The sequence below is a fragment of the Lactuca virosa genome, chromosome 1 (genome assembly GCF_052849685.1).
Source record: "Lactuca virosa cultivar CGN04683 chromosome 1, Lactuca_virosa_CGN04683_v6, whole genome shotgun sequence".
Lineage (NCBI taxonomy): Eukaryota > Viridiplantae > Streptophyta > Magnoliopsida > Asterales > Asteraceae > Lactuca > Lactuca virosa.
This window is the reverse complement of record NC_136426.1, coordinates 191039790-191050740: the sequence shown is the minus strand read 5'-3', so window position 1 is coordinate 191050740 and position 10951 is coordinate 191039790. Positions and strand designations below refer to the sequence as shown.

At 36.2% G+C, this 10951-nt stretch overlaps 1 protein-coding gene across 1 annotated transcript in view; it reads right to left on the bottom strand.

Moving 5' to 3' along the window:
* Nucleotides 1-8849: 8849 nt before the first annotated feature.
* The window catches only part of LOC145163434 (disease resistance protein RPV1-like), a 49519-nt gene continuing 47417 nt past the window's right edge, over nt 8850-10951 (bottom strand). The window contains exon 8 of the mRNA XM_079082278.1: nt 8850-9157. The gene's annotated coding sequence lies outside the window, so the exon portion shown is untranslated. The remainder of the gene's footprint in view (nt 9158-10951) is intronic.

The following is a 10951-nucleotide window of genomic DNA, read 5'->3' as shown; positions in this document are numbered from 1 at the left end:
TTTTCTTCCACCATGGCCTCACTTGAATCCATACATCTTGATTCCTCGCGAATTGTAAAAGGAAAACATTTTTTTCTTCTTCTCCAAGCATCGAATGATGTTCATGCCAACTCATGTGATTTCATCCTATTGAGTGTGAATCCACAGAAAAGTTAGTCAAAAATGTTGATTAAAAAGGAATGGTGATCCGGTTCTTACGGACCATGTTTTGAGGCTTTTTTCTTAAAGTCTGGTTGAAGACCCGGCTGTGTTTTTTTGACTACTTCTGATTTCCATCTCTATATAAGAGATTACTCTGTATTTTGTAAATAACAAAAACCAACATCACTGAAGATAAATAAAAGCTCCAAGTTACCCTCGTGTGGACGTAGGTCAGAAATAGACCGAACCACCTTAAATCTTTGTGTTCTTGTTAATCTATAATTCGTGAGCTGAGAGTGAGAGTTTTGTGTTCGTGTCTCGATCCTAACAAGTGGTATCAGAGCGTTGGTTTAGCTCCAGAAGGTGATTTTCAGTTTTTTGGTCGAAATTTGTTTTCGTCAAAAACGATTTTGGTGTATACCGTTAGAAAGGTCTCGTTCCGAAGATTCCGAAAATATTTTTTTCTGAATTTTTCGACCACCGGAAGACGTCCAAATCGCCGGTCAAAGGTTCGCCGGAATAGTGACCGGGAAAACCAGTTCGCCGGAGAAGACGACACTGTAGCGCCGGAGCCTTGCCGGAGAAGACGACACTGTACGTCGGAGCCTTGCCGGAGAAGACGACACTGTACGCCGGAGACCTGCCGGTGAAGACGACACTGTAGCGACACTGTAGCGTCACTGTAGCAGAATTTGAAAAACTCAGATTTGGTCCCTAAAGTTCCAGAAAATTACAAGACAGGTCCCTGTTCTTTCAGAAAATTGCAAAAATGGCAGAAGATGGTAAAATCAAAATTGACAAGTTTGATGGAACCGATTATGGATTTTGGAAGATGCAAATTGAAGATATGTTGTATCAGAAAAGTTTGCATTTGCCTATGTTGGGCGAACAACCGGATGACATGTATGATGAAGAATGGAAGTTGTTGGATCGACAAGCCTTGGGTGTAGTTAGGCTTTCATTGGCAAAGAGTGTTGCGTATAACATTGTTAATGAAACAACTACTTATGGAGTATTTAAGGCTTTGTCCAACATGTACGAGAAGCCGTCCGCTTCCAACAAAGTGTTCCTCATCAAACAATTGGTTAACACCAAAATGAAGGAAGGCATGTCAGTTACCGCTCACATAAACGAGTTTAACTCGATTATCTCTCGTTTAGCCTCAGTTGCAATAAAGTTTGAAGATGAAGTACAAGCGCTCCTCCTTTTATCATCTTTGCCTGATAGTTGGTCAGGCACCGTCACAGCTGTTAGTAGTGCATCCGGCACTATTAAACTCACTTTCGAGAGTATTCGTGACTTGATTGTAAATGAAGATATCAGACGGAGAAGCAATGGTGAGACTTCTAGTTCTAGTTCTTTGTTGCATACAGAAAGTAGTGGAAGAAGAAAAGAAAGAGGACGTAGTCGAGGCAGATCAAAGTCTAGAAAAAGGGGGCAGTCCAAGAACCGAAAAGATATTGAATGTTGGAATTGCAAAGAAAAAGGTCACTTTAGAAACCAATGTCCAAAACCACAAGCTGAAAAGAAAGAAGTACACAATGTATCCTCTGAAGAATCGGGATATTTTCTCATATGTTGTGTTGAGAATTCAATGGAATCCTGGATTATGGATTCGGGTGCCTCTTTCCATGCTGTCTCATGCCCAGATATGGTCAAGAACCTACAAACAGGTGACTTTGGCAAAGTTAGTTTGGCCGATGATCAAGTGCTTGATATTACGGGTATAGGAGACGTAGATTTGAAGACCTCCATGGGAACCACCTGGACATTGAAAGATGTCAGGGTTATCCCAAACTTAAGGAGAAAGTTGATTTCAGTTGGTAAGTTGGATGATGAAGGACTTAATGTTCACTTTGGGGGTGGACAATGGAAAGTGATCAAAGGCAACTTGGTGATTGCCAAAGGAAAGAAGAAAGACACTTTATACATGGTAGAAATACCTGGTGATGGTGTTCATGCCGTAACCATCAATCCGAGTCCATCTAATTTATGGCACCAACGACTCGGACACATGAGCGATAAGGGATTGAAGATGTTGGCTCAGAAAGGGAAGTTTCCAGACTTGAAGAAAGTTGAAACTGAATTTTGTGAATCTTGTGTTCTCGGGAAACAAAAGCGGGTTACTTTTGTAAAGACGGGGAAGACACCGAAAGCTCAGAAGTTGGAGCTTGTTCACTCGGATGTATTTGGACCAACATCAGTTTCATCTCTAGGAGGCAAAAACTACTATGTAACCTTTATCGATGATTCAACACGCAAGGTATGGGTCTATTTTCTTAAAAATAAATCTGATGTATTTGATACTTTTAAGATATGGAAATCTGTTGTTGAAAATGAAACTGATTTGAAGGTAAAATGCCTGAAGTCGGATAATGGTGGTGAATACATAAGCAAGGAGTTTGTTGACTATTGTGCGAAAGAAGGGATAAAGATGATCAAGACGGTCCCAGGAACTCCTCAGCAGAATGGTGTAGCTGAGAGAATGAATAGAACTCTGAATGAAAAGGCTAGAAGCATGAGGTTGAATGCCGGTCTACCCAAAACATTTTGGGCCGATGCAGTTAATACTGCAGCCTACTTGATCAACCGTTCACCGTGTGTTCCCTTGGATTTTAAATTACCAGAAGAAATGTGGCAAGGGAAGGAAGTAAGTCTCAAACACCTGAAAGTCTTTGGTTGTACTGCTTACAGTTTGTTAAAAGATGGTGACAGGGATAAACTTGATTCAAAGACCAAGAAGTGCACATTCATTGGTTATGGGTCAGATGAAATGGGTTACAGGCTTTGGGATAGTGAAAGCAGAAAGATAATCCGAAGCAAGAATGTCACCTTTAACGAAGCCGAGTTATACAAAGACAGAAACAACAAAAGTCCAGAAGATCAGAAGGAGTATGTTGAGTTTGAAGGTGTTGAAAAGAAGAAAGAAGCTCCAGTCGAAATCCCTGAATCTGGGGATGATTCAACTGATAGTGGGAGCTCAGGGGATAATTCCAGTAATGATTCTGAAGATGAAGAAACCAGTCCTCCAACTCCAGAGTCCCCAGTCACACCTCAAGTTCAACTAAGAAGATCTTCCAGAGTCACAAGACCACCAAACAAATACTCACCATCTGTCAACTACATTCTTTTGACAGAAAACGGTGAACCCCAATGTTACTCTGAAGCTATAGGGTTGAAAGATTCATTGCAGTGGGAGCTAGCAATGAAAGATGAAATGAAGTCGCTTGAGAAGAACAACACATGGCACTTAACAAAGCTTCCAGTTGGGAAGAAGGCTCTTCAGAATAAATGGGTTTTCAGGGTCAAGGATGAACATGATGGTACCAAACGGTACAAAGCAAGATTAGTAGTCAAGGGCTTTCAACAGAAAGAAGGAATTGATTTCAATGAAATATTCTCTCCAGTAGTGAAGATGACCACTATCAGACTTGTTCTCAGTATTGTAGCAGCAGAAAGTTTGCATCTAGAGCAACTAGATGTCAAGACAGCTTTTCTACACGGTGACCTAGATGAAGACATTTACATGACACAACCAAGACAGCTTTTCTACACGGTGACCTAGATGAAGACATTTACATGACACAACCAGAGGGTTTTCAGGATAAAGGCAAAGGAAACTTGGTGTGTAAATTGAAGAAGAGTTTGTATGGTCTGAAACAAGCACCCAGACAATGGTATTTGAAGTTCGATAACTTCATGAGAAAAGTTGGTTACAAGAGATGTGACAATGATCATTGTTGTTACATCAAGAAGTTTAAGGGTTCTTATATCATTCTACTACTCTATGTAGATGATATGTTGATTGCCGGTTCAGACATGTCAGAGATCAAGAAGTTGAAGAAACAGATGTCTGAAGAGTTCGAAATGAAAGACTTGGGAGCTGCAAAGCAAATACTCGGGATGAGTATATTCAGAAACAAAGATGGTTCTTTAACACTATCTCAAGAAAAGTACCTTGAGAAAGTATTAGAGAAATTCAGCCTTAAAGATGCCAAGATCATAAGCACACCTTTGGGAAGTCACTTTAAGCTTTCTAAAGCTCAGTCACCCAGATCAGATGAAGACAATAAAGAAATGGCTAAAGTTCCTTATGCATCCGCAGTTGGTAGCCTCATGTATGCAATGGTATGCACGAGACCAGATATAGCTCATGCAGTGGGAGTTGTTAGTAGATTCATGTCCAATCCGGGAAGAGAACATTGGGAAGCAGTTAAATGGTTGTTGAGATACTTGAAAGGGACTTCAAAGACGGCATTAAATTTTAAGGGAAAAGACGTAGTTCTGAATGGTTATGCAGATGCAGATCTTGGTGGTTGTAAAGATTCATACAAAAGCACCACAGGGTATGTCTTTACAGTGGGCGGCACTACAGTAAGTTGGATGTCCAAACTACAGAAAAGTGTTGCCCTTTCAACCACAGAAGCAGAGTATATGGCAGTTGCTGAAGAAAGCAAAGAGCTTATATGGTTGAAGAATTTTCTCAACGAACTTGGCAAAGAACAAGATGATTGTGCATTATTTTGTGACAATCAAAGTGCAATTCATCTTGCAAAGAATCCCGTCTTCTATTCGAAGACAAAGCACATACAGCTGAGATATCACTTCATCAGAGAAAGAATTAATGATGGCACTCTGAAGTTGAATAAGATCAAAGGAACTGAAAATCCAGCTGATATGTTGACTAAGGTTGTCACCTTAGAAAAGTTGAAGCTTTGCATAGCTTCAACTGGCCTTCAGGATAATTGAAGAGAAGGCCGGGTAACTAGGATGGAGTCAACATCAAAAGTGTTTTACAGAAATACAGATGCACAGTTGAAGCACAAGTGAAGATTGTTTCGTGGCTTCAAGTGGGAGATTATTGATTGTGAATCCACAGAAAAGTTAGTCAAAAATGTTGATTAAAAAGGAATGGTGATCCGGTTCTTACGGACCATGTTTTGAGGCTTTTTTCTTAAAGTCTGGTTGAAGACCCGGCTGTGTTTTTTTGACTACTTCTGATTTCCATCTCTATATAAGAGATTACTCTGTATTTTGTAAATGACAAAAACCAACATCACTGAAGATAAATAAAAACTCCAAGTTACCCTCGTGTGGACGTAGGTCAGAAATAGACCGAACCACCTTAAATCTTTGTGTTCTTGTTAATCTATAATTCGTGAGCTGAGAGTGAGAGTTTCGTGTTCGTGTCTCGATCCTAACACATCCTTTGTAATTAATACATACAACCTTTTAGCTGTGTACTTTTCCTGGTGACTGATGAAACAAGCACACATAATTGATTTAAGTGTGAGATGTGGAAACGGAGAAGGATTGTAGTTTGTGTCCTAATCCATGACAATCAAATGGACTCATCAAAATTGATTAATAGTTTTTGTTGACTTTGGAGCACATGAAATATTTTCTCTTTCTTGTAATATGACGGAAATGCCCTTGCTTTGAGAAACATATATCGAGTGAACCAAAATCTTTGTTTTGGAATTTGCATTGTACCATTGCTTCTTTTTTCTTTTGCCTGATGTACAAATTGATCTCCATGTGAGAGAGTGGACAATAGAGGGGTAGTAAGTATTGACTTTGTTAGAGAGCATTAGGAGAAAGTTTCTTTGGGGAGGTGTTGATAACAAAAGGAAGATCCATTGGAATTAATTGTTTTGTTTGGCGTGTGATTTCCAATAAGGTTCCAGTGGCTAAAAACCTTGTTAATAGAGGTGCCATATCGTAAAATGTCAAGTATGTGTATTTTGTATCTTGATTATATCTCTAACAATTCAAGAAGTTCAATTTACTAAATCGGGCTAAATGTAACAAACATAACTTTGATCTGTTTATAATAGCATCCTACTTTCATTCCTGCATATTACAACAACATACTTTGAAAACCTATTAATTGTAGCAATATCATCCCAATACAAAGCAATTTTCACGTTTATAATTGGATAGATTCTTCACAGTATTGTGTCCTAATCACAAAATAAGTTGAAAATGCAATGTCATTACTAGGTAGATTTTTCAAAGTACAATGCCTTAATAAAAAATATATATATAAAATACAGTGATGTAATAGAAACAAACGGATGTAGAATGCTATAACACAAATAATGAAAGTACATTGCTAGTTTTTGAAGCGGGTGTTTTGGTGTAGAAAGGGCTTCGTGAAGTGTTTCTTTCCCTTTACTTCGGTAAGTAATTACTTGTTTACTAAATTACAAAAAGCATCCATGTGTTTTATCTTTTTATAAATTCAGTCCAACAGTTTCATACTTTGCTTTTTCAGTCCAAAAAAAAAACATTTGCTCATACTGTTAGTCCTTGGTTGCCCATCCATTAAATCCATTGAAATGAGCATATGCATAAAAAGTAATATAACATAGAGATGAATTTTGTAATTTAGTCTTCTTTGTTTCTTTGTTTCAATAAGTTTCAAGAAATAGCAATGTGTTTCATTGATTTTTTTTACTATAGCATGCCATTTTAAGTGTCTTCCTATTACAACATTGTAATTTGAAAAATATACTCGGTTATAGTAATGTAATCCAAAAAGAAATTTTTAATGCTATACTTGGGAAAAAATTTAATAGTATGATGTCCAGATAAGAAAAAAACTTGAAAGTAGGATGTTATAATTTGGGTAGATTTTTCAAAGTAAAATGCCTTGATATGATAAAATGTAAGTAGAATGTTGTAATAATAAAAAGAAATAAAAGCAAGATGCTATAATAGACAAATGAACAAAAGTATGTTGCCATTTCTTGCATTAATTAGCCCGACTCTTAATTACACTTACCGTTGCTTATATAAAGTGCATTTGAACAAATTGCAACTGCTTAATGTTAAGTATAGGTTTTAGGAATGATCTAGATGGTCTAGTGTTTTGTAATTGAAAAGTATTGCAAGAGTGAAAAAGTTATCTTTAAGTGGTTTGCATCTTTACATGTTACACATAGCTGATCAATTTTTCGTATAATAGCCACAATTAAAGCAAAATAATTACTGGGCTTATTATGTGGGTCCTATCATGTAACTGCTTCAGTCTTTTTGTTTATTACTATTACTATTACTATTACTATTACTATTACTATTACTTTAAAAGCTTACAGGTTGTTGATTACTTCCCAAAATTCTTAGAAACAAGTTTCTTGTTTTTTTTGTTTTTTATAACATGATTATTATTATTATTATTATTATTACTACTTTAAAAGCTTACAGATTGTTGATTACTTCCCAAAGTTCTTAGAAACAAGCTTCTTGTTTTTTTGTTTTTTATAACATGAACCTTTGATGATCTAATTAAAAGGATATTTATGTGGCAATAGCAAAATGATTCCTATTAAGGCCATTTAGGTATTGGCTAACCATCTCTCATATCTACAAAAGAAGTTAAGGACATGACAACCTTATATTGCTTTTAAAGCGGTGTTGTCTGGTGTTTTTCGTATTGTTTTTCCTCAATTGCTTTCACAGTGCTCAATTGCTGTCTTGTAGTCTCTGGCTCTCTGCTTCAAGTTAATGGGTGGAAAGATTTTTTTTTTTTTTTTGGAGTTGTTTGATAGATGTAGTTTATTGGAGCTGCCTGAATTGGTGTTTCTGCTTCAAGATTTTGGTGCAAGCTATTGTACTTTTAGGTCGCTTCTTCATGTGCTGAGAGTAAGTGGTGCTCTGAATATTTCTTGAGGATTGTTACTGGTGCAAAATAGTATTATGTTAAAGTGGTGGTGTACTCAATCAATTAAGAGTTTTCAAATATTGTCGGTCTCCTTTCATTACTTTCTATTCTCCAATTATTTCATGATGTTACTGTTTGGCCAAGTTCAAGTGTTTTATTGTCTCCAATTATTAGTAATGGCTAATTGTTGTATTCAAATATGGATTGTTTCATGTTTCATCAGGAGGTTTACCCTCACTGGTGTTATGAGATTAATCCTTTTTAAATCTCTACCGAACCAGATTGCTTCAGGGGAATTTGATAGGTGTTATTAGGAGTATGAGTGAGCTTCCTTCAATCCAACAACAGAGGAATCTTGTATCTCCAATGTGGATACTGAGAACAAGATTACTCTGGCCAATTAAATGATTTCAATAGTAATCAAGATGTTGGTAAGGAGGTGAATGGGTTTTTTAGCTCAAATGAGGAGAAATCAGGCAAGGGGTTATGTGATGTTGAAGTTGTTAATGACACTGAGGACATGGAAAAAAAACACTAAATGAGAGTGGTGCAAAAAGACCACTGATAACTTGATGTAGATGGTTTATTTTCAGCCTCAAATGACCAGCTTTTGGAGTCTAACTTTGTTGCAAAAACACTACTGATAACTTGATAGGATATCAAGATGATATGCAAAATGAAAATAAATGAGAATATTATACTCGGAAAATGAAAATAAATGAGAAGATATATAAATTAATATGTGATACTATTATGTCTCGTGATGTGAAAAAAAAGGGGTGACCTAAAAGTGTTCCTTTTAAAATAAAAAAACAAATGATAAGAGAATTCTCATCTTTCAAAATCGGAGTCTTAAATATATTAAGGTGTAGCACGCTAATTTTACATAGTACCCAAACAAATTATAGAGTCCTATCATGGATTTGAGATTTTGAGTCTAGTACCCAAACAAATTATAGAGTCCTATCATGGATTTGAGATTTTGAGTCCATAGACACGATGGACGTTGTTGATATGGCAATGATTAAGACAAAAGTTTCAGTTCCAATTATGATAAGGAAATAGCACACAATTCAAGAGGTGTTTAACTTTGATAACTATGCTTAAAAGAATCATGGGGAAATAACATACAATTCCAAATGTGTTTAATTTAGCAGTAGTGGCTGGTATATATTATCTTAATTCTTCTGGAAAACTAGGAGATATATAGCTCATTGAATTGCACACGATTGACCCTGAAGATTCCCCCATTTGCCGAATGCATCTATTTTCTGTTCATGCCAGCCATGTAGCCTCTCTTTCTCAACCCTTTTCATGTGAAGGATGAGACCTTGAAGATTCCCCCTCACCCTACATAAGAGGTAAAAGTAAGAAAATTGTAAAAGTTTATGTTACATTTTCTTGATTCAACAGTATTAATGATTCCTAGTGACACATCTCTTCCAAACTCTTGAAGCAATTTAAGCATTCTCAACATGTTTCTTGGTTCTATCCTAAGAATGAATCTATCAATAAGATTCCTTAAAATCAAGCAATATGCTTAAACAATTTCATAGTGTTTTCCAAAATGCAATAGTTTGTTATTAACATAGAATTTACCCAAGAACATGTACTAAAGATGATTAATCTGTGAATTGGTCCCATTTGCATATTACACTGTGACAAGTACAGGGAATGGTGAGAATTCAATCCTAGATTTTTACCCATGGTATTTAGACATGGTATGAACAGATATTTGTAGTATTCAATGTTATGAAAGAAGTATATGATCAACTAGAGCAATAGAAATAAAACAAACGAAATTGAAATATATATATATGTAATATACAAGAATCAGTTTACAGAAAACATACTTGAAGATTTACGTTTACAACAGAAACACAAAAAACGAAATTATGTAGATTGAGGCCTGCAAATTGCAGTGTCCTAAGACAGAAATTTCCCTGGTAGGGATCTGTCTAGAGGATACAACAATCAATCCAAGAAGTACTCTTGAATCTGTCGAAATTTCTATGTCCCCTTCATCTTCATCTTCAGGAAGAACGAATTTTGAAGAGAATTTGTGGTGATTGTTTCTGTAACCCCTCACAAATGACAGAAATCATGTATTTATAGGTATTGATTATGACAGTTAAAAACTGTCAAAACCGAAAATAACTTCCAAATACCTGTCATTCAGTGATTACGAATTTAATGAAAATAAAGAATAAAAATTAATTTCGTAATTAAAAATTATTTAATTAATCAGGAAGACCCCAAGAGCCCCAAGGCCCAAGGCCCATCTTTTGACCATTAAATATTCTCTTGATATTAGCCTATTTTGAGTCCAATTAGGCTAATCCAACACCACAACCCAAGCCCAATATGCTTAACCCATTACTTGACCCATTTAATTAAATGAGTGGGACAAGACATATAAGGTGGGAGAAAGTTTTCTCTTCCACCAATGTGGGATAAGTCCCACATTATTAAGCAAAGTTCCAACAATACCCCACATTTTCTATTCAAACTCCAAGAATACCCCACATTTGAATAGAAAATAAGTGAACTTTGATATTCAAATAAGGGAAGTAAGATATGACATGCATCTGAATAGGTGTTGTAAAACTTGAACCTTTCATAGTGAGTACTACTTGGATCTACTTTGTGGGTAGTGAACTAGATTCTTGAACTAACCACTTTTTATAGTAGAATAATACAAGAAGTATCACACATATCATATCTAAGCATAGATCATTTCTTACAGTTGTGTTCATTTCGGTCATGAACGATCCTTTCTTCATGAGACTTTTAGAGAGCTTAGCCGTATCAGCTCCCAAAGATGCGACCTCACATCCATCTCACATAGGTAATACTAATCTGGAACAATCCGTACTTATTCCACTATAAAAGCTATCAGCATTATTAAGAATAAAGAATTCATCCCTATATCATCAACGGAAAAACACAAAATAAATATCATATGAGTGAGCATACCTTTGTGTTAGTGCTTCTTTGAGTCTTCCCAAACTAGTTGTCCTATTGAACCTAGACCATGGGATCTCCAATGTTGCTAGGTTAGGTTTCCGCCAGGTGGTGACTCATTGTGTTGGGTTTAAGCCCATTCCCTTGATGTGAACAGAACTTGCTCTATACTAAGGCCTT